We start from the raw sequence: 27,093 nt of genomic DNA on the forward strand, positions 1-27,093 counted from the left end.
CACATATTTTGATTGGGACTTTTACCTGCCACTCGAGCTTCATTGTATTTATTTATTGATTGTTAGTTCAGATTATTCTGTGTTCTATACAAAATGTGTATTTTATAAAAACATTCGCCTCGCCCCCCCAAAAAAAAAACAAAAAAAAAAAAATATATATATATATATATATATATGTATGTATGTATTTTTTTTTCTTCTTTTATATGTTGCAATATATTTACAGTTGACCAGGACATCATGCAAATAGCGCTAATCTACATATTTACATATTGACGGTGATTGCTTTTCATTTTTTTACTGGTCCGGCCCACTTGGTCATCAATTTTTCCCCTGAGCTAAAATGAGTTTGACACCACCCCTGTATTATGCACCATCACTTGTGCAAAGCAGGTCTAATCAGATCAATGTAATGTAAAGCAGCAGCGATTTGAAATTGCGACACACTCTAACACCGCGTCTTGTCCGCAATCAATAGCCAGACGACTTTTGAGCGGCTCCGTTCTGCACTTTTCTGCTGCGGGCATAACAGATGGTCGCGGCTGATAGCGTTTTGCCGGCAGAGAGGACGCCGGGGGCGGGCCGGAGAGGGAGGGAAAAAAAAAAAGGAGGTTAGTGAGTACTCGGGAAAGCTGCATGTGTGAATCACATTGATCAAATGAATAGTTAATCGCAACCACCTGCAATGCCCTCAATTCATGCAGTCGGAACATTTCCGCACTTAGGCGAGCTGTTTGTATGTTTTTGTAGCCAGAGGGCGTACATTGTGTTCATGTTAAATATTAAAAAAAAAAAAAAACATTCACTAGCTGACATTTGTGCTGCTTTCTAGCTAAGGGTGTGCCCGTTGAAGAAGTCCCGCCGGTGCCGCCCAGTTGCGCACTGACGGGCCTCTCTGTCACCTCAGGTTTGGCTCTCGTCCGCAGAGTCGATGTCCCGCGGGAGAGAACTGGCCAATGAGACGCGCGCGTGGTGGCGGTGTTGTTGAAAAGCATGTTATTGGAGCCCAGGATTCCTTTTCGGGGGACCCTGTGATTACATCGCCTCAGCCGGGCCCGGCCTGAGATTGTGCGTATTTTTGTCAGCACTGAGTTGTTGTTGCGTTCTGGAGAGCAGACTGACGGATTGGAATTGGTAGCACAAGTCCGGGCACATCTGGTTGTGATTGGCGGGAGAAAAAAGGCCTCCTTGTGTTCTGGGAACTGGCAAACGGACGGGGCCCAGCCGACGAGAGAACCGGGGCCCAATCCCCTCCTTGCTTTTCCTGACTCTTGGCCAGTTCTCATAATCCCGATGCATTTTTTTTTTTTTTTTGCTTTTTCTTTTTTATTAACAGTGTTCCGAGCGCCGCCTTTTGCTTCCATTTCAATATGAGAAAGCCACATGAGCCAGGTAGACCCGAGCTCCATTACTGGCGCGTCTGGCATAATGACGCCCCCGAGGGCGAGTATCTGCTTGCTCATAATGTCACGGCGGTCCAAGTGGAAATTGCTACGGGCGAGGAGTATATTGAAAGGCATTTCACGGCGGGTGTGCGAGAGCTGGTTATTCACCCGCACGTGCTCGATGACGTTTAAGCCGTCGAGGTGTCGGCCCAAAGGTTTCGGTTCGCCGGTCGGCCGCACGGGAATGGTGGCAATTAAAACACGCGGGCATTATTTATTTTTTTTTTTTTTGTAAACTGAAGCCGTCTTCCTTTGCCTCCTGAAGGTGATGATGACCATCAATTCTCGGGTCAAAAGGTTTGGGGGGAGTGCAGAGCTCCCAATGAATTTGTTTTGTACATTTAAGCACATTTAATATGAAAAACTAAAGCATAAATTCTGTTAAATGTTATTTAAACATTGAGCCGCAGGAAAAGAGGAATGGGATTGCGATTTCTAAAATAAATCATATTCAGTTCTCTGAAATGAATCTGCCTTCCCCGGGTCCCGAGATGGAGAAGACGAAACACGATTGTCATTACTCGAGCAAAGCAAATGCCGACAACCTTGGATAGCAAATGTGTTGTTTTGAGCACACAGAGAAGGAATGCTTTTTTCCTTTGAACTGAGGCCGCTTTCTCAATTGCTTGTCTTCAAAACAAAAGTGGGCCAATACAAAAAAAGACCACAGTCGTTACTTGATTCCAACAAACCAAATAGGGACGATCTCGGATAACGAATGGAAAGTTTTGAGCAGTGGTGGGGGGTCAAGGCCTGCAAGGCCTTCTCTGCTGGCCTAACATAATCAAGAAATCGTCATCATATTTATGTCATATTTTATCCTAGTTTTGAATTTTTAGGTGAGAGTTTTGATCCAATCAGAATTCAGCTAGCTGGTGTTGCCAGGCAGATTTCATAAAACCAATATTCGTCCGAGGCCTTCAGACACAATCGTGCGGGCGTCTGTTCTGTGTCTCAAGGCGGCTTTTACCGTTGATTGACAGCTGCGATAGCCAATCAGATCACGAGTTGACGACAGCAAGGCAGGGGTGGGCAATTTTTTTGAGGTTCTAAAAATTGTCAGAGGCGCCGGACCAGGAGCAAATGGATGGAGTGTTTTGGTAACCTCACCCTATCTGAGAATTTTTTTTAAAATTTAATTTTAAATGAAAGCATTACAACAAAATATGTATTTGACGCACAACAATATTTAGAAAATAAAACATTAACAATGGTTTTTCATTTCATTTTTTTCAAGTTCGGCGGGCCGGATTAAATCGTTTAACGGGCCACAGGTGGCCCCCGGGCCGCAGTTTGGCCACCGCTGGTTTTGAGCATGAATTTTCTCAGCTCAAGTCAAAAGTTGATGAAGACCAAAAGCTTCCCATGGATAGTTTTGAATGATTTTCAACCATGCGGGTCAAGCTAATGTGGCTAAATGAGCCCTTCACCCGAACGCGTCTTTGTCGTTTCCGCCCGTGACATTGTGGAGGAGCCGCTTTAGCAACAACCCTGTCCCCCACCCCAGTGAGCGCGGCGCTAATTGAAATGGAGCGCGTGTGTTTAGCCCTCTGAACCGGCAGCCCCGTTAGCCTGGACTCACAGACTGTTAAAGCAGCTACAGAGAGAATATTATGTGTTCTGTTATTGTGTCTTTAGGGCTGTAGGGACTATTTGCCATCCCTATTAAGCAGACTGACTGGTGGCTGGGCAGCACGCCTGGTTGGCTGCGTCCACGCGTGTGTGCGTGTGTGTGTGTGTGTGTATTATCACTGAGGGTGTGTGTGATTGTGGACAGAGGACGCCTGAGGCAGAACACTGGAGCCAGAACGCTGCTGGTGTTGTCCGCAAATGCCTCACATCCACTGACCCTCACCGGCGTAATGACTTTGGGGTTAATTCCTGGGGAATGGTGTGGCCCTCGCAGGGAATAGACTTGGAACAAGCGTAGCAGGCAGGGCAAAGCGACAGGATATCGTCTTTGTCCGAGGAGGGAAGGAAGGGGCGGGCTGGGGGGAGAACTTTCTACCTCCTCTTTTTGTACCTCTCTTAGTGCTGTTAAGGCAGTGCTTCTCAATTATTTTCCGTTACGCCACCCCCCCCCCTCTCACTAGCAAGAAGAAAACAATGTGCGCCCCACCACCACCACCACCCACTCTCCAATTTATAAATAATGGCATTTTTGTTGCAAAACAAATTCGCTTAATGATCTCTGCGCACAATGGGCAAGGACAGCGCCACTGCCAACTAGTGGAGTGGATGTGTAATTACACTTGATTGTAGTACGGCGGGGAAAAAAGCATGTTCCCCAGGATCGTATCTTTTTTTTTTTTTGGCGTCTAACTTTTGAAGTGTTATGCACAGCACATCTTGTGATTCAAACTCTGTGGACCGTTCAAACCATAAACCTTACCCTGAATTATCAAAATGTTTTGACCTAATATTTTTGTTGAGTGCAAAATTTATCTATCTTTTTTTTTATCTTGAACATGTCTAAAACACTTTTTTGCAAAAAATTAATACGAAAACTAAACTAAAACTAAGTGTTTTTTTTTAACTAAAACTAATAAAAAGGTAGCAAACTCACCTGGAAAACTAATGAAAACTACATTTAAAAAAACAAAACTCACAACCAAATAAAAACCAACTATTATTAAAATTCCAAAACTATTAAAAGCATGATCTAGATCGCCGTCACTTTGTTTTAATGAACCAAATACCGAAAACGTCTGGAAAATGAATGTAATTTTTTTTTTTTTTTTTTTTTTTTTTTTTTTTTTGAGCGGACGGCTGACAATTCAGCTACCGCTGCAAACATGCACTTCCTCCTCCCGTCGGTGCCATGGCGGTGCTTTGACGATGAAAACAAGTTGTGAAGACAAAAAGTGGCTCGCCGGCGCTTTGTTTTAACGAATTACGTGCCGACGACCTTCGATAAAGAAGCTTAGTCTTTTGAGCGGATGACTGACGATGAAGGTAACGTTGCGGACGTGTTGCACGCTGCACTTCACTTCTTTTCTTCCCGAGTCGCGTTCCTATGAAGATAAGCAAAGACGGCGAAGACGAAAGACAGTCATTGCCATATTGTATTAATGAGCCACGTGCCGATAACCTGAGATTAAAAATATAAATAAATAAAAAATGGGTTTAGTGGAAGACTGATAATGGTTGCTCCTCCCTTAGCCAGTTTATTTCGAAGATGAGCAAAGACTGACAAAATATGACGGCTCTTTGTTTTAATCAACCAACATTGGACAAGTGGTGAGCAGTCAAGACCTGACATAATCAACAAATCATGATCATATTCTTCACATTGATGCCATATTATATCCGAGGGTTGAATTTTCAGGTGAGAGTTTTTATCCAATCAGAATTCAACTAGCTTGTGTTGCCAGGCAGATTTCGGCCTTCGACTGTGTCATTCTCGTTGCACCATGTAACATGACCTGATCGGATTCTTCCACATCTTTTCTGATGAGGTTTTACATGCTGCCAATAATCCAGCAGCTCTCTGTGTCACTTTCTCTCGCTCTCGTTCTCTCTACGTTTCTCACGGATTGCTAAAGTTAAAAATAATTCAACCGCAAATGGGTGAAAAGCCGCGAGGCAGAGCACTTATTTTTGTGCCCTTTTTTTTTTTTTTTCTCGCCCCCTTCCCTCCCACGTCTCTGAAATCATCGGGCAATGAGCGTGGCGTGGAATTAAACTCGGAGCAATCTGGCCATCTCCAAAGCTGCACGGTTGCGACTTGACTCGCAAATGTCCATCCGACCACCCCCCCCCTCGCCGCATTAAGTGATTTGCAAGCCAGCATTTGAGTGGGATTGCGCATCATCTATTTGCATGACATTTCTCAAGATCAGGAGAGATGTTAAGTACTGTCATCATACCCCCAATCCCCCCCCCCTCTTTTTTTTTTCCTTCCTCTCTCGACGCGGTCAGAGAAATTGTTCTCCGGAGTAAGGCTTTCAAATGAAATCACTCGCCATGTCGCCCAACAATACTGTCAAGGCCCGGCACGTGTCCTGCATGGAGCCCACTGGATTTATTTGGCCTTGCTGAGTTTACTTTAATCTAACGATAACGTGACTGTCATATATATTGTGTGTGTGTGTGTGTGTGTGTTTGGGGCTGTGTACCTCTCTACCGTCGGCAGTCAAAGCGATGAGTTGACTCAGAGGTCACGTGCACACTTTGAAGGCGCGTGATTGGTTTCCGGCGTGAGGTCCTCCAATTAGAGCGGGATTGGATTCATCCCGTGAGCTGATTGGCTGCGATGACTCAGCAACTTCCCTCGTTTTATCTCGACAATCTCGTCCACGTTTATAAACGAACGGCACTTTTGAACGACGTTCTGTCAGGAAATTCCCAACGTTATTCAAATGTGCCGTTCAGTTTTTCAGTGAATAATCGACGATAGGTTACCAAAAAAAAACCTCAAACTTCTCAAGCCTTTTTTCTTCGAAGCCCTCACACTTTATTATTAACAAATTCAATAATAACATCCTAAAATTCTCATTAGGGGGCAAATGTGGGTGTGTATTTAAAGGACTTGTCAAGATTAAAAATTAGCTGTGCATTTGTTTTCCACCCAGCGATTGATTATTAATGCCATGCGATGAAGGGTTCATCACAAACGTGAACAAATTGCTTCTTCCGCTCACTTCCATCGGATCACCCAGAGCGTCTGTAGGTTAATTGTGCCTGGGCGCCAAAGAATAGCGGACACGGCACCACAGGAGGTGCGCGAGAGTCGAGAGAAAGATTGCGAGTGACGGCGCCGAGTAAATTAGCATGGACTTTCTTTCATCTTTTCTTTCTCTCGGCCTTTTCGTCACTGGGAGGGATGCTTTCAACTTTTAGTCGGCGTGTGCTCTCTCTGGAGTTGCGCTGCCTTTAGCCGTGTGGCGCCCCCACAATTCACTCTCTTTATTTATTTATTTATTTTTGCTGTTCACAAATTCACAAAATCCTTTAAACTGATTCAATTAAATTTGGGGACAGAGGCAGGTAGAAGCGCAAATGACAGACGTGTTTCGTTTGATGCTGAAAGGGAGAGCTTGCTGTCGTTAGCGAATAAGCTAGCTTTGTAAAATTAGCCCTTCCGCAAACCCGATGATGACGAGTTGCTTCGCAGCCCATCCCTTGAGGTAGCTACGGATCTTTCTACAATTATTTTCAACTTCCATGAAAATGATCTTTCCTTAAAAAAAAGGTTTATTCAAACATTCCAACCAGGATGACTTAGCGAGCCTTTTTTAGTTTAGCTGGTACACAGTAAATAACCTGTTGTTGATTAACAAGCTAGCAATAACATTACTTTGTGCAGTGCTAGCCTCAGGCAATCATGAGAAACACAAGATGTGCGTGTTTATTTATTTATTATTTTTGAGGGCTTCATCTGACTTTGCGGATGACTGCATTTCTTTCAGTGGTGGGCGGTCAAGGCCTGCAAGGCCTTCTCCGCTGGCCTAACATAATCAAGGAATCATGATCATATTCATGTCATATTAAATTCTAGTGTTGAATTTTTAGGTGTGAGTTTGTATCCAATCAGAATTCAGCTAGCTCGTGTTGCCAGGCAGATTTCATGATACCAGTGGCTCGCACTATTTGTCTGAGGACTTCAGATACAATCGTGCGGGCGTCTCTTCTGTGTCTCAAATGGGGACTTTTACCGTTGATAGACAGTTGCGAGAGCCAATCAGATCGCGAGTTGATGACAGTGAGGCCTTCTTGCTGGCCTCACGTTGAGGCGATGAATGCGTCTTGTGATGGGATACTCGGATCACTCGTTGGGGGGGGGGGGGGGGGGGCGGAGCCTTAAATTTGGTCAAAGCGCCTTCATAACAAGTCTTTATCTGACTTTTCAACATACATTGTCAAAGTTTGAAGAGATTTGGCATGATTGCTTTAGAACGCGGCTGTGAGTGCACACGTCACAGGAAGAAGGTGGAAGAACGGCGTAAACAAGCAGCTTTTGAATGAGCGCCTCGTTGTCCCTGCATCGAAAATTCCCATGATGACTATCCCAGCTGTCTTGGGGCAAGAGGTCGCCGGCCAATCACAGGGCACAAATAGACAACCGTTCACATTCACACCTATGACGGATTTTGAATCCGTCATGAACCTACCTTGCATGTTTCTGAAATGTAAGAGGAAACTGGAGAGTACCTGGCGGAAACCCACGCAGGTTTGGGGAGAACATGCAAAACTCCGCACTCTATATTAGATGGAGGGTATCAAATAGAGGACACAGCTGCAACAAATGCCGCCTTGCCGGAAGGTCCACCGGGCTTGATGAAGAGCTATCGCGTCTCCTGACAGTTTCTCATTCAACGCGGGACCCGTCTTCCTCTCCTCTCGTGTCCGCCCTTTTGAAAGCCGGGAAGCCACCGCGAGGGGGAATCCATCACAACTCTGGCCCGGGGCGCAACATTTTAGCGCCCAAATGGGAAAACGTGCGCGGCACGGCAAGCGCGAGGCCGCGTCGGTATCTTCTGTTCACCTTCAAGCGAGCTGAGAAGTCCTCCACCCCCTCCTGTCGCTCGGCTTATCCATCAGCCCTCGGCGCGTTGAAAAATCATTTACTGTACGCGCACGTGAGGGTGATTGACGACACAACAACAGAGTGTGAATGGCGGTCTCGTCAGTCCACCCCCGCAGACATAATACTCTGCTCTGCCTGACTTTTTTTTTTTTTTTTAAACTTGTCGACGGCATGACACTGAAAGTTCAAAAGAAACCGCAGGGCCACTGTCGGGAGAAAACGTCACAATTATAACTGGTTGAAACCCCTCAGAGAAATAGTTTCTCCGAGTCTTCACCTGGGATGAACTCTTGCCTTTGACAACCTTTTTGTTTCGGCAACATCCATCATAAGAGAAGGAGAACGGCGGCGTAGACCACATATTGAACAGAGTGGCACTTCAGTGAAGTCCTACTTAGTCCGCCTTGAAAATGGCCGCGCAAGTGTATCTGCAATTAAATTCCCTCCTTCGGCCATTGTGGTGTACAAAAACAAGAATAGATTTTCGATTTTCCAACGGTCGCCAGTTACGACTTTCGGGTGTGCTGCCCTCTCACGAGTGAGTATCCAATCACAAGACGCGTTCATCGCCTTCAACGTAAGGCCAGCGAGAAGGCCTTACCGTCATCAACTCGTGATCTGATTGGCTATCGCAACTGTCTATCGGCGGTAAAAGCCCCCTTGAGACACCGAACAAATGCCCGGCCGATAATCTACTCTATTTTCTGTAAATCAGTTGTCCAATATACTCGATTGTGTTCCACTAACCCTTCCAATTCCATCACTTCAAACTCTTCATGTAGCGGTGACGGTGTTCTACCAAATGTTCCATGGTGAAAAACATCCGAACTGACTCAAGTGCAAAATACTTTGGAACGCGCAATATAGCGCCCGCTATTTAGGATTGTAGTAAATCAGTGCAGATGACATTTATGGTACAGTTAAGAGAAAAAAATAAATAAATCTCACAATTTCGTACAAAATATGTGTTGCTCATCCAAGCATGCAACAGGAAATTAGAAAAATAGCATTCCCTTATGATTGCGCACACGGTATCAGTTAGAATCTGCCTTTCATGATTGGCTTCAGTTCCTCGCAAGATTGAACATAAGTGCTCTCGAAAATGGATGAGTGGATGGTTATTGCCAAGTGTTCTTGGGTCCCGTGAAAGGCGAAAAATGAGTCTGAATCCAAGTTGTTAGTTGCATTGGAATTATTGTAGTTATTGGAAGATTCCTGAAATGTGCTACAATAGCTCCCTCTAAAGGTAAACAAAAGAATCACTGAAAAAAATATTTATATATTTCTTTTTTTTTTTACTTTTAATGTACAATAATTGTTTAAGTATCGTTTGGTAGATCTACGGATACAATACATTGGCATTTAATAATTTAATTAACAGCTTCTTAATTACAATTTAAATATTTAAAAAATATATTTTTTCTAACGTTTAAAAATATTAAAATAACTTACAGTAATAAATGCAATTCCTAAAAATGGAAAAAGTAAAATCCAACTACTTACCGTTTTACTTTGTATGATTGACATTATTGTGGTTGAATCAAACCCACAAAAAAAAAACCATAATAATTATACTCGCAGGAAAATACAAAGAAAAAGCAAAACACATGTAGAGTTAATCCTTTATCTTTCTAATCTTTGCTGTGCAAGTTTATTGGTGGTTTTCCACTGTAGACCCTTATTGGGATTTAAGTGAAACTTGTGCAGAATCCGCTCTAATCCACCCTCGCTCTTGATCAAAGGCAGCTGCCTGGCTTTTAGTTGAACCGACGGCTTCCTTTTCCCCATCGCAAACTCACTTTAGATTCTTCGGAATAGGCACTTTTGGCTTGAATGTGTCATTCGGTCGGGAGGGCAAAGGAAATTGGCGCGGTGACTATCTTTTGTGTGGCGTGCTGCTTCCCTTGCATGTGTAATTGGTTGGAATGCGCAATTGAAAGAAGGCCACGCTCCGCTGACGTAAAAAAAAATAAATGTGCATGTCAATTGATATCATGGCTAAAGTGTTTCCTCACTGCCTAAACGGCTCTTAGAGACTGAAAAAGAAAACATGACATTTTATTTTTGTCTTTCTAAATGCATATTCTGGAGCTTTTGAGCCTTTAATTAATCATAATGCATATTTAATAATATTTATTGATGTCCGTGTTTTTTTTTTGTTGAATTGCTGTGTTGGTTTGTTTGATTAACTGCTGCAGCTACTACGCTGAAACTGAAAGTAGATTTAAGGACACCGGACACTTTCTTCTCAATTCCTGCTGTGTTGAATGCATTTTTTTCTTGTCTGACGTCATCCAGTTTTATACATCAGAGCACGGCTGTGCAATTAATCGGAATTCAGTTACGATTACGATTATTCAGTGGTGGGCGGTCAAGGCCTTCAAGGCCTTCTCTGCTGGCCTAACTTAATGAAGAAATCATGATTATATTCTTCACATTGATGTCATATGACATCCTAGTGTTGAATTTTTAAGTGAGAGTTTTGATCCTATCAGAATTCACTTAGCTCGTGTTGCCAGGCAGATTTCACGCACTATTCTTTCCAAGGCCTTCAGATACAATCGTGCGGGCGTTTGTTCTGTGTCTCAAGGGGGCTTTTACAGTTGATAGGCAGTTGCGATAGCCAATCAGATCGCGAGATGACAACAGTAAGGCCTTCTCGCGGGCCTTATACTGGAAGGTGATGAACGCGGTTTGTGATTGGATACTGACTTGTGAGAGGGCAGCGCTATGCGGAATAAACACCAGAAAGTCGTAACTGGCGACCGTTCGATTATCTAAAATATATCCTTGATTTTTTTTTTGTTTTTAAATCACAATGGCCGAAGGAGGGAATTTAATTGCAGATACACTTGCGAGGCCATTTTCAAGATAATAATCCTCATTTTACAATTTCTAATTGTCTAATTATGGGATGGCGTGTTGCCATGTGAATACTCACCTATTTGAATTAAATAGCTCCATTCTGTATAAAAGGCAAAGATGGAGCAATGCCCGATGGACGGGTTTGGCTCCGACTGAGGCTTGGTGTGTGTCAGACGTGTGTTTACAAGTGGATTAATTCCTCCTGAAAACGTTCAAAATGTTTGCATTTGGTCAATTACAGGATCTTTGTGGCTCTTTTTTTTCCCGTCCTGTCATTGAGTTAACACAAAATGTTGTAAACGCCACCGAAACACAACATGCCTTGTGTACTCGCACTTTTATTGAACCGCTGATTATGTTGAAAGGATTACAAGGGAACTGACAGGTGTGTGATCTTTTAGCGAACACTCAGCAAGGTGAGGTCTCGGAGTCGAGACAATGACAAAATCCCAGCCGGCTCTTGTTTTAAGGACCTTTGTTGTTGTCTGTTCGCAGGTTCCGATTCACGCACTTGTTGCTGCTGCTGCCACTGCCTTCTTAAATGACGCCACTCTAGGAAATTGGTCGCTTATCAAAGTGTTCTGGTAAGAGCTTATCTTTGCATGTTTTTATTAACAGTGCTGCCTTGAAGTTAAAATAATCCAAGGTCGTATAATTAAAAAATATATATATCACGCAAGCCATCGTCACACCTCACTAGATCTCATTTTGAGTTACCGAGCTGTACTTGTCCAAGTATTTCCTACTTCCTGTTTTGGTTGAGTTGCACTTGGCTTGATTAGTTTGAGTATTTTTTTCTTTTTTTTTTTAAATGAACAAGGATCTTTGAATTGGTGAGTCTAGAAACCGGTGTGGTGGATTTGAGTCGCAACTGAATGCTACGTTAGCACCTCATGCTAACCACTTGCTGAGTGGCTTGTTGCCATCTGTGTCATTTGTGGTCAAAAGTCGAGATAGTCGAAAATGATTATTTGTCGTCGAGGAGGCCGATAACCGATATTTGCAGTGAAAAGGAAAATATTTGTCAACATTTTTAATCAAACAAACGCCGACGCATAGCTCCCTTTAAGCCTGTTTATGAAGCAGCTTTTTATTTTTTCTTTCTATCTTCCACATTTTTGTTTTAAAATTCTCACAAAACGTGCAGACATGAATGAATAAATAGCTCAATTCACATTAATCATCCATCCATCCGCTATCCGAACCACTTCTCCCAACGAGGCTCGCGGGTGGGGTGTTGGAGCCCACCCCAGAATCAAACCCACAACCTCTGCACCACGAGGCCACCGTGCTGACCAGTCGTCCACCGTGCCGAACGTTAATCGGCAAAGCAAAAATGCATGCCTTTGCAATTTCTCTTTTGTCTTCCTTTTCCTCTGTGCGTAACTGCTCGCCCCTCCCCTCTGTCCTGCTAGGAAATCCCCTTGACAGGTATGGAAACCTTGACTTTTTAAAACCACGGTAACCCGTCAAAGCGGTCATCGGCCCATGCCTGGTGTGGCCCCTGGAGTGTTTGCTTCCAAATATATTATCGGGTGTCAGTTAGAAAGTTTGTTTTGTGCCATAAGTTACGTGTTGACTCCAGACAAGGATTATTTGATAGTTTTTCCACCAAGCTGAGGTCAAGTCAACTTTTTCTCCGCTGCTGTGGGCCTTTATTAGAAAGCAAGGGACTCGACTTATCTGTCTTGTGTTATCTCAGCATTTTTTACAGCGTAGCGTTTGCCCAGGCAGCCATGACAGGATATTGATGGGCTTCTTTTTTTTTTTTTTTTCCTACTTTCCCCATTTCCCCAAACTAGCGTTACATCGCACATCTCCTTCACCCCACAACCATCCCTCTATGAAAGGAAAGACTCATTTGTCCTCACCCTCTTCCCAAACTAAAAGCCAGCCGGAACAGACTGATGCCACTCTTACGTGTGTGCGGCCTGTTAACATAAGTGAGTGGCTGTCATGCATTTTGTTAGCATCAACACTTTTCTTTGGACAGCCCTGCGGAGAGGGATTGCTTGTCGCGTTGTCAAGCTTGTGTTTTGTGCCCGGAGGATGGAGACGAGCAGGAGCGCTGCCGCCTGCATCTTTCATTCCCTCGAAGATGCCGGGGAGGTTGAGGGAGGGCGGCGGTAGCAATTTCTGCAGCAGACTGCTTCCTGCAGATCGGAGCGTCCAAGTGGAAAAAAAGGGCACATTTTTATCAAAGCTTCACTTCAGAGAGCACTTGGCCACGAGTCCTTTTTTTTTTTTTTTTTTTACAGGGACCTCATGGCCGGGGGGCTTGGTGAAGAGGCGACGTAAAGATTCAGGGCGTTGGAGAGTTAACGGGCTAGATTACGATTCTACTCAATTTTTGACAAGCAGCAACTCGTAAAACTAAAACAAGATATGTTGTTACGCTGACACCCTTTAGGTCTTGTAAAGTGAAAATAAACACGTCGACTAAATTTGACACACCGCGGAGACGAAATTTGAATGAATGAGCGAGAGTGAGAGAGTGAGAGAGCGCGTGTGTGTGAGAGTGAGTAAGAGAGAGTATGTGAGAGAGAGAGTGAGAGAGAGAGAGTGTGAGAGAGAGAGTGTGAGAGAGAGCCTGAGAGAGAGAGAGAGATAGAGTGAGAGAGAGTGTGTGTGAGAGAGAGAGAGAGAGTGTGAGAGATAATGTGTGAGAGAGAAAGAGAGAGAGTGAGAGAGAGAGAGTGTGAGAGAAAGAGAGAGATAATGTGTGAGAGAGGGAGAGTGAGAGAGTGTGTGAGAGTGCCTGAGAGAGAGAGAAAGAGACCTTATTAGTTGTACGTCTTTGGCGTATCATCAAACAGTGTCAATCCAACTTTATTTATATATCGCATTTCACAACAGCTGGAGCTGCGGTTGCGCATTGCTGTGAAAACACAATTTGCTCGGGTTCAGTCGCCGTTCCGTGTGTGTGGCGGGCTTAATTTGTTGCATGTAGTCAAATGCAAAAGCCGTGATCCGTCATGTCGACACCTGGCTTGTCGTCCGCTAAACTTGGCCCAACAATCACATTTTTGATGTAGGCAAAGTTGTTGTGGAAGTGAGCAAACAAAACTGATCCTTTAGTTGATGGATCCTGACAGTTCTAATCGGCTTTTTCTCCCCCCCCCCCCCCCCCCCATCCCAAGTCCACATGCCGGTCCCTTGTCTTGATTAGATTTTTTTTTTTTTAAACCATATTTCTGTCTCAGCACCAAATTCCAGCTTGATTTGACGCGCTTTCCTATATTTTATTTATTTTTTTTATCTCTTCCCCCGCCTTATCCCCTCAAGGCCCATCTGTCTGAACTCTGTCCATTTCCACTGCTGACCCCGTAAAGACACGAGTAAGAGGATTGGTCTCTCTCTCCGCCGCGTCAAAACCAAATCACGCCGCCACTCCATATAGGATAAAGAGCTTTGATATTAAACGTATTAAAAAAGAAATAAATCAAATAAAGCGACTCTATGCGATGTCCACCTTGTGACCGTAAGCTTTTTTGGTGATTAATGCTCCCGGCCTCCGTGTCATTGTGTTTCGAGTGTAGCTCATATGTCTTTGTCATAAAAAAAAAAAAGAATAGTGGTCGCATTAAAGTCTTATTGCTCATCAAACAATCATGTGACCTTCGACGCTACCTACAAGGTCTCCTTGCTGACGATTATTATTATTATTATTTATTTATTTATTTATTTTTTATTTGGTCCTGTTTGTGTGTTTTGTGTTCTGATGGAATGATTAAATGGATGAAAACTCCAAAGGTCAGAGCGGTAATCCCTTACAACAAACGGCGCAATCCCCGATTGGTGATGTTGGGCATGCCGCATGGTAAACACAGACGGCAAAGCGAGCACCCCCCGGCAAGGTCGTTGCCCTCCACGACGGAATGATGCAAACGCACGAGCAATTTCTCCAATGAATAAGAGGCTAGTGCTAATCATACGCCGCCGTAGACCTCATTCAGGCAGAGCTTGAGAATAATTCTGCCACTTCCCCATTGTTGCGGGCCGCGATTGGATTTAGTCGGAGTCCAATCCGTCTGCGCTGTGACCCGGCTGTGAACTGCGTGTGCGGAGAAATGGCCTCTTCACCCGAAGCGTGTGCGGGCGCAGATGATTTTTTTTTTTTCAACGGCGCCTGTCATTACACGTTTAGCCTGATGGCGTTGACGGCGACGGCGGCGGCGGCGGCGGAAAGGAGCCTCCGTTTCTCTGGATAAGTTTAAAGTTTGTGATGGGAATCTGACACCCGGTAACGAATAAATGGTTATGAACATGCAGTGGCGGGCCGTGCATTTCACACGTCGGCCTTCGGGGAAGTCCTACTTGAACAAATCCCACTCATGAAGCCGTCATTTGTGAGACCACGGCTGGAGAAATAATATACCCTCAAATAATTATATTTGCTTCGTCACTCTTGTCATGTCGCTTTCCTGCGTTTTTGTGCTTTTATTTCAAGAACGTCCCCCCCCCCCCCCCTCCAACATTGAGCCATTGTAATGAATGTTCTTTATCGTGATTGAGATTAACTCTGCCTTATCGACACCATCCACCTACCCACCACCGCCTCCGCCGGGGAGATTACAAACGTGCCTGTCTTTTATTAAGTGTCTGCTAATGAAACTTCGGCGGGAAAGTTGATGAGGAGATGAGACTCATCTGGCATGCCGCAGCGCGATGACTTTTTTTCTTTTTTTATTTTTTGGTCTATGCCAGCAACAGCCTTAGCTGCAGGCAAAATGTGTCCACGCTCACTGCCTGGCACATTCTGGCAAGTGTTTGTTTTGTTTGTGAAGCCCTTTCTTTCCCTGCAGCATTTAGGAACAGTAATCCACGCCTTCGTTACATCGCGGCGAGATTACTGTCATGCACTTTACTTTGGAGTCAGCCAGTCCTCCTTCAAGCGCCTCCGGTTGCTCCATAATACTGCTGCTCGCTTTTTAAATGGAGCTCGGAGGAGGGAGCACATGACTCCATTCCTACGCACCTGCCCGCTGACTCAGGTCTGCTGGAGGTGCTGAGGGGGGGCGGGGGCGGGGGGATCGTGCCCTTTCTGTTGCCGGTCCTTCCCGATGGAATGAGCTGCCATTAAATGTGAGGCAAGCCCCGCCCCCTCTGTGTCCACTTTTAAAACTTGTTTGAAGACACATTTTTATTCTTTAGCATTGGACTCAACATGAGACTGTTGCTGCTCTGCTTTTCTTCTGGTATCTGTCGTTTGTGTGTTTTAGTTTGTGTTCTAATTACCCGCTAATTTATATTTGACCAATTGGAAAGCGCTTTGTTACAGCTCCAGCGAAAACGAAAGTGAAATGCGCTCTTTAAATAGTTGTATTTTATTTTATTTTATTGTTGTACATTGTATTATTTGTTTATTTATTTATTTATTTAATTATTTTTTATTTATTCATTTTTTTTTTATTATATGTCATATGCAGTGCGTACATTGATTTCAGTTGTCTATGACTGAAAATGTTTGAGCGAAGCGCTCCCGCCTGCCTTGTGGGCTGAAGCGCGCATTGAAGCATGAGCTGATTATTGTCATCTTGAAAAGCAGATTGCGAGCAATTGGCTCCAGATCGCCCGGGTAACATGACCGAGTGCTCCCGCGCGCCCACGTGCACGTAAACACAGCTGCTTATATCATTTTTCGAAACCTTCATCTTCGACATTGTTGCTCGTGACAAAGCTGCTGAGTTGTATTTAAGGATTTTGGGGGGAAAAAAAGCTTAGGCCGGATGACGTTCCCAGGCGGGCTTCAACCCAACGCGCATATAAATACACATTTGTGCACAAACCGCTCGAGTCGGCGGCTGACAGTGATTATAAACCCTGGGAATATCTCCCACGTGGCGGCCTCACGCAGCTATCAAGTGCTGCACGCCACGGTGGCCAAGGCCAACCCTCTCATTTCTTGTCACCGGTCGTCATGGTAACAATCGGGGCACTTCCAAGCCCCACGCCCCGCCCCCCACTCTTGCCTTCCGCTCAAACGCGACTTGTCAGGGACGATTCACCGTGCGGATTGCCAGGCCGTAAACCCGCCGGCAGAGGTAGGAACAGAACTAATCAAGGAAATGGACCGGCGCCGCCAGATGCCACTTATCGTTAACATTACCTCCACTATGAACATATGGGCAGCGACGCATTTTAGATGCGGCCACTTGATTCATGCGCAACTCTCGGGCCACAAAAAGATACACGAAACTCTCGCCGGGGGTTTTAGCCGTGCCCTGTAATCAAGGTCAGAGAGAAACGCCACAGAACTCCGTTTTAGCGGCGCGGCTAAATCTTAAGAAAGCGCACACAGATGGCAAATGAAAGTCGACGGCTAACGATGGAACCTGTGGAGATTGAAGCCCCTGCTTGTTTCGAAATGTTTCTCTGGCTTGGTTGTTGTGCCGCCTGCGGGAAACCATTATGCACGTTTTCAAATGCCGCAAATTCACTAAAGGGATGAGAAAATGTTAAATTGCTCCAACAAAAAATATAAAATGTATATAATTCCAAATCACATGGAACCAGCCGGATTTGAGGGAAAAATGACTTTCTTCGGTAAATCATTTGGGAAATAATAAATAATTTTGCTTCACTTTTTAATATGGAAGTCAACAAAAAACAAATATTTACAAGAATAATGAGTGGAGCAGCAAAATCCACCTGTTTTGATCCATCTCAGCAGGCGGCCATTTTGAGGCTGAAAATGACATCACAATGCTCAGGGGTCTTCTAACAATCAATTATGGCGCAGCGTCCAAGAACTGGTGTGCCGCGATTGGTCGTCACCTGAGCCGTGAGCAGCTGTGATGTCGACAAAATGAGATGGCGGAAACTTTTGCAAGATCAATCACAATAACATATTTTGACGAGTGAAGGTACATAGAACATTTGATTGAAAATCATTTTGGGGGGGTGGACTTCCCCTTTAATGTAAATACAAAATGAATTCATATTTACCGCTCTCTAGACTCAGACGAATTTGGGCACCACGGCACCCTAAATTCTCAATGGCGCACGCCACCGGTGCGACAGCCTTTTTTCGAAGGGCGGAGTCTTCACCACTGAAAGCCTCCATGTGGTTCAAGCATAAAAAAATGTTTTTAAAAATCAACATATTTATTATAACTTATTGAATGTTAAGTTCATTGGTTCTAGCGATAGCCCGATTATTGTGGTTTTTTTTTGGTTTTTTTTTCAACTTTCAAGGCCGATAAAATAAAAGTTGGTTCATTTTGTCTCGCTGCATCACACCTCTCTCTCTCGCTCTCTCGCACTTTGGCTCTCTTGCTCTCTCGCTCTCTCTCTCTCTCTCTCTCGCTCTCTCGCTCTCTTGCTCTCTCTCTCGCTCTCTCGCTCTCTCGCTCTCTCGCTCTCTTGCTCTCTCGCTCTCTCTCTCTCTCTCTCTCTCTCTCTCTCGCTCTCTCGCTCTCTTGCTCTCTCGCTCTCGCTCTCGCTCTCTCTCACTCTCTCTGCTGTGCTGGTGACCATGCCTGCAGAAGCAGATTGGCCCGCCCAAAGCAACATCTGATTGGTTCCTTGTGCAGTAGTTATCAGCCAATCACTAAGATGCCTGTTTGCTTTTTCACCTCGAGTCACACGCACTACAGGTGTCAACAGGCAACCGATTTTGCGGTAATTTGAATAAATGTCAGTTTACTACAACAAATCGAAAACTATGTGAACCTTGTAAAACTGTGATGTTGAACCAGATGCAGTCAAAAATTTGGCCGCACCTCACTAGTGTGCTGGTGCACCAAAGACAAACATCTGGGCACAGCAGTTGACTGCAGCTCGTGCAAAAATTCGGTCTCGAGCCCTCCGGCTTATAATAAAATACTTGTTGGATTTATATAATATATATATAATAATGGTTGGATATTTGAAAATCAATCAGTGTATTATTCCACAATAACAAAACGGAATCGGTGTTGCTTCGCCTTTATGGCCACAATTTGATTTTTCTCATCCGCTTTTGAGAGACACGGAGTGATTGGAGCCGGCGACAAGCGCAGGCACCACCTGCGCCCGCCTCCGCTGACACGAGAAAAAGCTTTTAATTAGTTTCACGCTCGCACATCTGATCGTGACATCAGCACCTTTGGGAAGTTAAGCGCTCTGTTTGCCGTCGCTGTCACCTGATGGATCGCGCGTGAGAACAAAGAACAGCACACTTCTCTGTACCATCCCCGTTTTTTTTTTTTGGATTCGGGTCTAATTGGGTGTGTGGTAGCCTCTGGTGGAACAGATATAACTCATTAAGCGTGTAATTAAAACAACGTTCCATGGCCACATTTTCCTCAAAGTGGGAGTTTAACAAAAGAGATTAAGAAAGGCAACACCTGGGAAGCCTTTTTTTAAATCCAAATCAGATCATCAGGCCCGTCTGCTCGTTTCTGAAGACTCATGCGAGTCTGACGTCTGCCGTCTGCCTGGCGGCTCGTCGGTCTGAAAGGGAGGCGCCGTGGAGAATTCGCTTTGATCCTGGGAGGCGGCCACTTATCAGGAGTGTTGTGATACGGGGTGGCTCACTCGCCTCCTCGGAGATTGCGCTCCTTTTCCGACTCGCTCTTAATATTCTCCACGCCTTCCCTCCCTTGCGCTCCCTCGCCATTAAGCCTCGTATTAAAGATTCATACGGCACCTACGGTGCTTTGACAAACGCACTCGACCCGTCCTGCTCGCTACCTCCTTTGCCATATCAGAGAAGTCCCTCTAATAAGGATACTTAGAGTAAATCCTCCCGCTTCCCCTTTCCACGGCGGATTAGTCTTCACACCCTCAGTGACGAGAACAATCAGTGGAGAGGTTCGAAACAAAAAAACAAAAAAAGCCTCCTGATTGGTAATGTGCCTGTTTTGCATCCGGGAGTTTGTGTTCTTCCGGTCTATTTTCCCTCAGCGGATTCCTCATTGTCACCTCCCCTCGCATGTTGGCTCTGCTTTTAACAATCATTTCTCATGAGCAGACACGCCATCCATGCACACAGGCCGCTCCGACCAATTATTGATTTGTTTTCTGATGATAAATGAAAGCGTGGCTGCACTTGTTAGAAATCGGACCGGCGGATCGGGTGCTCGTCTGGAGACGGAGAGCGTTTTTAATTTGTCTGGTCTCGGATCCGGAGTCAGCAGTACTTGACCTTTGCGTTACGCTGTTTGTTAATAAATTGACGTGATCACTCCTTCGTATGGTCCCGCTGAGGTTTTCAGATCAACTTTATTTATCGATGAAAGTCTACAAACACCAACCTGCCCGGTTTTGGTTTTGAGGACCGTATTTTCCGGGCTAGTAGAGGCTACTTTTTTCCTCGATTTCGAACCATGCGGCGAATACAACAATGCGGATTTTCTGTGTTTTTTTTGTTTTTTTTTCACCGATAGGGGGCGCTCTTTAGTTCAGAAAATACGAAAATTTATTTATTTTTTTTCCTCCTTCTTGGGGTCTGTTCTGGTTTGATTAGCAAAGTTGATACCGCACGACCCGTTAGCGGTATCGGGACCCCAAAAAGTGGTATCGGAACAACACTTAATTAAAAGCCATTTGGAGAGCCGGTTTAATTTGTATAAATGGTTTAGCGTTAATGCCAATTTATCCTTCTGCTTCTCAACTCGCTCCCGCGTGTAGAAACGAGATAACTCACGTTAGCCTTACCGGAGTCTTCTGGCAAATAGGCGAGTGCAAAAATACAAAAATAAAATATCTAAAATAAATAAATAATAAATAAACATTAATCTCGCCGTAATTTCCAGCCATGTTAATTTATAGTTGGTCTGCAGAAGCGCGCTCATTAATTGGCCGTGTTGGATGACACGGCGTGAAATTGCATTTGCATAAATCATTTTGAAATGGCCACACAACATCCAGCTGGGAGTTAAAAAAAACAACAAAAAAAAACAAACTTTTGCCCGTTAGTGATGAAGCGGCGAGCGAAGGTGTCTGAACGCCGCCGGGCATTTTAAGCTGCTCTTTGCTGTCACCGTCTCTCCCACGTCTCCATGCAAGCGGAGAAATTGGCTGCATTCACCAGACCGCGGCAGTACCGGCGGCTGGCTGAATGGGCACCCAAGCATCAGGCGACGAGAGGGCGGATAGAAGGGCACGGGAGCCGTTTAAAAAAAAAACAAAAAAAAAACAAACAAACTTGAGTTTCATTCCAAAAAAATCAAGTTGTCCATTTCAGTTGCAGTTTGTGTCAAGCTACTTGTTGTGTCATGTTTCCGGCTTCTTCTTTCGACTTCTTTTTTTCGCTAATGTAAGCGCCTCTGTTTTTTCAATAGTGGATCTTTGATGTATGTCACCTCTCGAGGGCAAGATATCGCCATAGTTGGATGAGAATAGCTCAGAAATGTGGTGAATGTACGACAAAACGCTTCAGCCTTGGAACATTTTTTATAACTTCCTAAACAATTATTTGAGATCAAGTGTGTACTTTATTTGGTTTATCTCATCAAGCTAACGGCTCCTGCGCTATATTCACCGACTCGACATTTGTTTCTTCTTTGTTGCAGTTTTTAAATAAATATACCTTTACAATTTATTTTTTGTAATTACAAGAGAAATTCATCGGTCCTTTGTCCTGCTGCCCTGACAAAACGCAAAATATCCTAGCGCGCATGCTAACGTCAACTTAGCATTGTTAGCTTTGGATGCTGTAGCGTCATATGCCACAATCTGCACTTTACTGCCATCTTGTCGTTAGGATACGTTTGGTCCTTGTAACATTTGAGAATACTTTGCTAGAAGTGAGGGGGGGGGGATAAATAAATACGAGTTAGCATAGCCTGTTGCTGCTATAACTTAACTCTGTCTGCTCCAGTATTGTACTCAGAGGCGTTCACTTGGATGCTGGCTCTCGTATTTGAATCCAAGCATTAGTGGCGCCCGAAGCAAAATCAAATTCAAAAAGAAGTCTTGAGTTAATTCATTCTTTTTGTGTGTGTGTGTGTGTGTCGAAAACTCTGCAGGGCTATAAATGAATAAGTGTCAAGTTGCTGGTTGTCCTGGAAATCGAGGTGAAATTCACGGGCGAGCGTGCGCGTGGGCCAGCAGGGAGGAGTGGATAAGTGCTAGGGGAGAAAGTAAGGTGGACTGGAATCAAAGTGAAATTGAACACAGGGCCTGACCTTGGCTTGCTGGCTTTTCGTGATGGCCCAGGTGATGATTCTCGCCGGCTTTGGCGTGAATCCTGCCGAGAGAGAGCCCCGGCAGGCATTTGTAATTATCGGAGGAGATAAAGAGAAGGAACGTTGGGTGTCGCTGGCAGACATCAGCGCTATCTCGCCATCTAACGTGACGCCGTCACCGGGTCAAGGCTGGTGTTGATGCGCCAGCCGACCTCACGGGTCGAGCCGGCGCTTTGATGCCGCCGCGTCGCGCGTCTCCGTGTGACAGAATGTTTGCGCGCTCACCTGACACCGCGGAACCTTTTGGAGACGGCGCGCAGATGCTATCGGCTGACACGCCGCGGCCACGCGGCCGACACCCGCCTGCTCCTTATCGGGCCATCTGCAACCTGATTAAAGCAGCTTATTTCTTGCCACCGATGCGACGAGTGGAGGCTAATTCCTGATGACCTTTGTGTGTCGGCATTTGATTGCAAATGGTAATCACGGGAGGGATGAGCAATTCATCAAAAAGGAATTCAGATTGAGATGTCGGGCCATTTGTCAAACTGCTGTAAATGGACGGATGGGCCTCGCGTTGACGTCGTCGTACAATAATGTGTTCACTTTGACCTTGCGGATGCCACCTCGCAACTATGAGATGTCCACATTTGAATCTGGTATTTTGGAGGTTGGAAACATCTAAAACATGCTTTCCCCCCCCTTCAATGATTGTGGTTTAAAAAAGCAAGAATATATTTTAGATTTCCAAACAGTCGCCAGTTCCGACTTTCTGGTGTGTTGATTCCGCATAGCGCTGCCCCCTCGCGAGTGACGCGTTCATCACCTTCAGCGTAAGGCCAGCGAGAAGGCTCGCAGTAACCAACTCGTGATCTGTCAGTCAACTGCAAAAGCCCCCTTGGGACACATAAAAGACACCCGCACAATTTTTATCTGAAAGCCTCGGAAAAAAATAGTGCGTGCTACTGGTATTATGAAATCTGCCTGGCAACACGAGCTAGCTGAATTCTGATTGGATTAAAAACTCTGACCTAAAAATACAACACTTGGATATAATATGACAAAAAAAATCTGATCATTTTTTCTTGATTATGTTAGGCCAGCAGAGAAGGCCTCGACCGCCCTCCCACCACTGGTCTTTGTGATTATTTTTGTCTGGCGGTGTGCATGACATTTGTTTAATGCAACATTGTGTTCCTTGGCTTAATAAACATCGGCAATCACTGTTAACTGGAGCGTTGGTGAAGCTCCTCCATCTTGACATAAGCTGCATGATGATGTCTACTCAGCAGCTTTGCCAATGAATCGTTGAGTTTGTGCTGCACAAAAAAAAAAGAAATTAAAAAAATCTGTTCCCCTGACAGTCTGGCAGTTTGAATGACAGCCTCGCAGATCATCTGCCTGATTTCAAACTTAATTAACCCCGCCGTCATGCAGCACGTCCCCCCCGCCCATCGCCTTTTAAGGAGGACTGGTTTTCGGAACGCAGAACCAAGTGGTGTTTATGCCACACCTGAACGTGCTAGTAAACCAAAGACCCCGTGCGCTCATATAGTTCGTCTTTAGTCAAAATCGAAATAAATTGTGAAATCTGCCTGGCAACACGAGCTAGCTGAATTCTGATTGGATTAAAAACTCTGACCTAAAAATAAAACACTAGGATATAATATGACAAAAAAATCTGAGAATTTTTTTCTTGATTATGTTAGGCCAGCAGAGAAGGCCTTGACTGCCCAACACTTTGAACGAGGATAGGTTTGTAGTGAGTCAGCAATTTTCAGACTGCAATTTTTCTTGAATTACCCGTCCCTTATACCAGGGGTGGGTGAACTTTTTGATTCATGGGCCACAATGGGTTCTAAAATTCGACAAAGGGGCGGGACCTGGAGCAGATGGATGGAGTGTTTTGGTAAGCTCACCTCACCTGATAAAAGAAACGCATACAATATATAGCAAAAATGCTTTAATTTGAAATGAAAAGCATTCCAACAAAATATGTCTAAGAGTGCGCCTCCTAGTGGGGACACATCAGAATTACAGGGAAAATAAAACATGAACAAAGTTGATTCATTTAATTTTTTCAAGTTCAGCGGACCAGATTAAAACGTTTAACGGGCCGCATGTGGCCCCCGGGCCGTAGTTTGCCCACAGCTGCCTTATGCCATATTAATTCAAACTTGGTCACAATTGTACAAGATCAAATGATCAAAACGACCCTAAAATGGCCGCATCAACCCAGAATCACAAACTTCACAAACTAGATTTTCAGGAGCGCGAGAAAGTCCTCAAAGTGACGATTCATTTGGCCTGAGAGTAATGGCGAAGAAACGAAACAATTGCAACATTACAGCTCATTAGCCGAGTCTTTGCGTTGTGATCATTTCTACCGGCGGTGATTACATTGTCGTCACCGAAGCGCTCTTCTTCAGTCCAACGAGGCGTGAGACCATCAGATCGGTCGAAGCTGCGAAAATCACTTTTGCGGAGGTGAGGTGAACACCAGATCTCGACTGTCCGTCTACAATGCGTGAGTAATATTTGCACACCACGCTTGGATAATTGTTTATCGATTCACATAATTGCCTCTCTTAAAAATTGGGGCTTGTCAAGTGTTTGGTTAAACAAAAAAAAAAGAACACTTTTAAAGTTGCCATTAATCGATCATTGTTTTAAAGAATTATTGGCTCAATTAAATATCGTAATGTCGTCAAATATCTATTTTATCTATTTGTCGGTGCATGGCCTTATATTGTGCGGGGGGGCTTCGTACGTGGTTTGATTTTCCCTTATTTCGCCAGCTTGTGGGTTTAATATTAGCAGTGGTGGTCGGTCAAGGCCTGCAAGGCCTTTTCTGCTGGCTTCACATAATCAAGAAATCCTGATCATATTCTTCACACTGATGTCATATTATATCCTAGTGTTGAATTTTTAGGTGAGAGTTTTGATCCAATCAGAATTCGGCTAGCTCGTGTTGCCAGGCAGATTTCATGATACCAGTGGCAGGCACTATTCGTCCGAGGCCTTCGGATACAATCGTGCGGGCGTCTCTTCTGTCAAAGTCAATAAGATTTCAGATTTGATAGACAGTTGCGATAGCCAATCAGATCACGAGTTTGAACGTGATGAACAAGTCATGTGATTGGGTACTCTTTGGTGAGGGGGCCGCACTATGCTGAATCAACACAACAGAAAGTCATGACTGGCGAAATATAGTCTTGATTTTTTTTTTCCAAACCACAATGGCTGAAGGAGGGAAAAGTTTGGATTTAATTGCAGATACACTTGCGACGCCTTTTAAAAGTCGGATTTTTCAAGAGAAGTTAGGTCGTTCAACACTCACTCATTAGTGCACCTTGGGACCATTTAGTGTGTTCAATCAAGCTGCCATGCATGTTTTGGGAATGTGGGAGGAAACCGGAGTACCCGGAGAAACCCCACGCAGGCATGGGGGAGAACATGCAAACTCCACACAGGAAGGCCGGAGCCGGAATCGAACCCACGACCTTTGCCCTGTGAGGCCATCGTGCTAACCAGTCGTCCATCGTGCCTCAATTCAATGTTCCTATTATCATCTCCGGATGATGTCAAAACAGTTTTTCAAGGTTTAACAACGGTGACAGTTTGGACTTATTGAGCCATGACATTGTATTGGCCTTTTGAGGCGGTGTTGGGTCAAAGTAAAAAAAAAAAAAACAACCTTCCTGTCTATGTGTGAACCCACATACCTCCTGCAATATCCTTTTGCTTTCGTCCACGCTGCCCGGTTGACTCGTTGAAGTCGGTGACATTTGATGTGAAGCGGCGCGGGGCCGGATCGCCTCGCGGCCACTGACTCATAAAAGCACGCATGTGCGACAGAGGAGCTGCCGTGCAGGGAAAGGTCAAGCCTATTCTCGGCGGGCCTAATCACCCACTCTCATTAAGTGGCCCGCTCGCTCACTCACACTTGATTGTGTGTTTACGGCAGCGCCAGAAATGTGATCGGGAGTGCGATCGAGCGGCCACGGCGGCGGGGAGGGGGGACGGGGGGGGGGTGTAATGCCGCCACGCGAGCACTGATTGGTGCGTGAAATGCGTTTATCGGAAAATGTGCGTTCCTGACGTGCAAACACGCAGATGAACGATTGAGGTCAGGTGACGCGCACACAAGCGTGCGCTCACCAAAATGGTCTCGCCTCGACATGCGGCGTAATCAGCGGACTTATCGGAGGGGAAAGTGAGCGGCTGAAGTGGGCTCATCAACTTCTACGAGATTCTTCTTAAGCCACCCGCAGAATTCACCGAATGGCCAATCACAGCGGATCAAACCTCACTGTTGTGCTCTCTTTTGAACAAAAATATTGTCTTACGTGGAAATTATACAAGGCCACGTTGAGCGAAATACTCATCAGCCGTTTCCTGCTAATTCAGCAAATGAATCGACAAGAAGTGAATCTGCGACAGGCTGTCAGCATCAAACTTAAATGTGTGGATTTATTTTCCACCTATTAAACAGCTTTTAGAAATGAGTCCTGCTGCGCCAAAACAGCTCGCCGCGAGCCTCTCATGCCGGCAAGCTGAAAAATAAAAAAAATAGTCGATTCTCTTTTTTTTTTTTTTTTTAATATATTAACTCATTTAATTCCTCCTCATTCATGAGAGGAAACCCTTCAATCATGGCTTTTTTATGGATTTTGACTGATTTTGCCACTTTTTGCCAGAATATTGTGTTCTAAGGATATAAAAGCTATGGAATTAGAAATCCCTTTATTGTCATTGTACTCAAGTGTGCAACGATGCCGCAAAAAAAAAAAAAAGGCTAAGACGTATAAATACGTCTTTGGGAGGCAGGGACTACAATTTTGAAAACGTAAATATACATTTTATGGATTGAATGAGTTAAATTAACCATTAAGCATGATTGCGTCATGGCGATAAGATACCACGTTGAACAATAGAAAAAAAAAAAAAACAAAGCATGGAAATCCCCTTCAATGACAAATGGTTCTTCAGACTCCGAGCAATTTCTTTTGACTTCACATTTGCTTTTATCCGCATTTTTCTACCTTCACGCCTGACGTAATAGCTCGTTTTCCTCTGCGCACGGAGATCTGGCATTAAAAGACCTCCGCTGCGGTGCGCCACCTCCAGCCCGCCGTTT

At 44.7% G+C, this 27,093-nt stretch overlaps 1 protein-coding gene across 2 annotated transcripts in view; it reads left to right on the top strand.

Moving 5' to 3' along the window:
• The window catches only part of plxnb2b (plexin b2b), a 158,466-nt gene that overhangs the window by 68,356 nt on the left and 63,017 nt on the right, over nucleotides 1-27,093 (top strand). For both annotated transcript variants that reach the window (XM_088287145.1, XM_088287146.1), the window contains one exon: nucleotides 11,335-11,423. The gene's annotated coding sequence lies outside the window, so the exon portion shown is untranslated. The remainder of the gene's footprint in view (nucleotides 1-11,334; nucleotides 11,424-27,093) is intronic.

This window comes from Idiotropiscis lumnitzeri, unplaced genomic scaffold (assembly GCF_059441095.1).
Source record: "Idiotropiscis lumnitzeri isolate Australia: NSW breed Sydney's pygmy pipehorse unplaced genomic scaffold, RoL_Ilum_1.0 HiC_scaffold_35, whole genome shotgun sequence".
Classification (NCBI taxonomy): Eukaryota; Metazoa; Chordata; class Actinopteri; order Syngnathiformes; family Syngnathidae; genus Idiotropiscis; species Idiotropiscis lumnitzeri.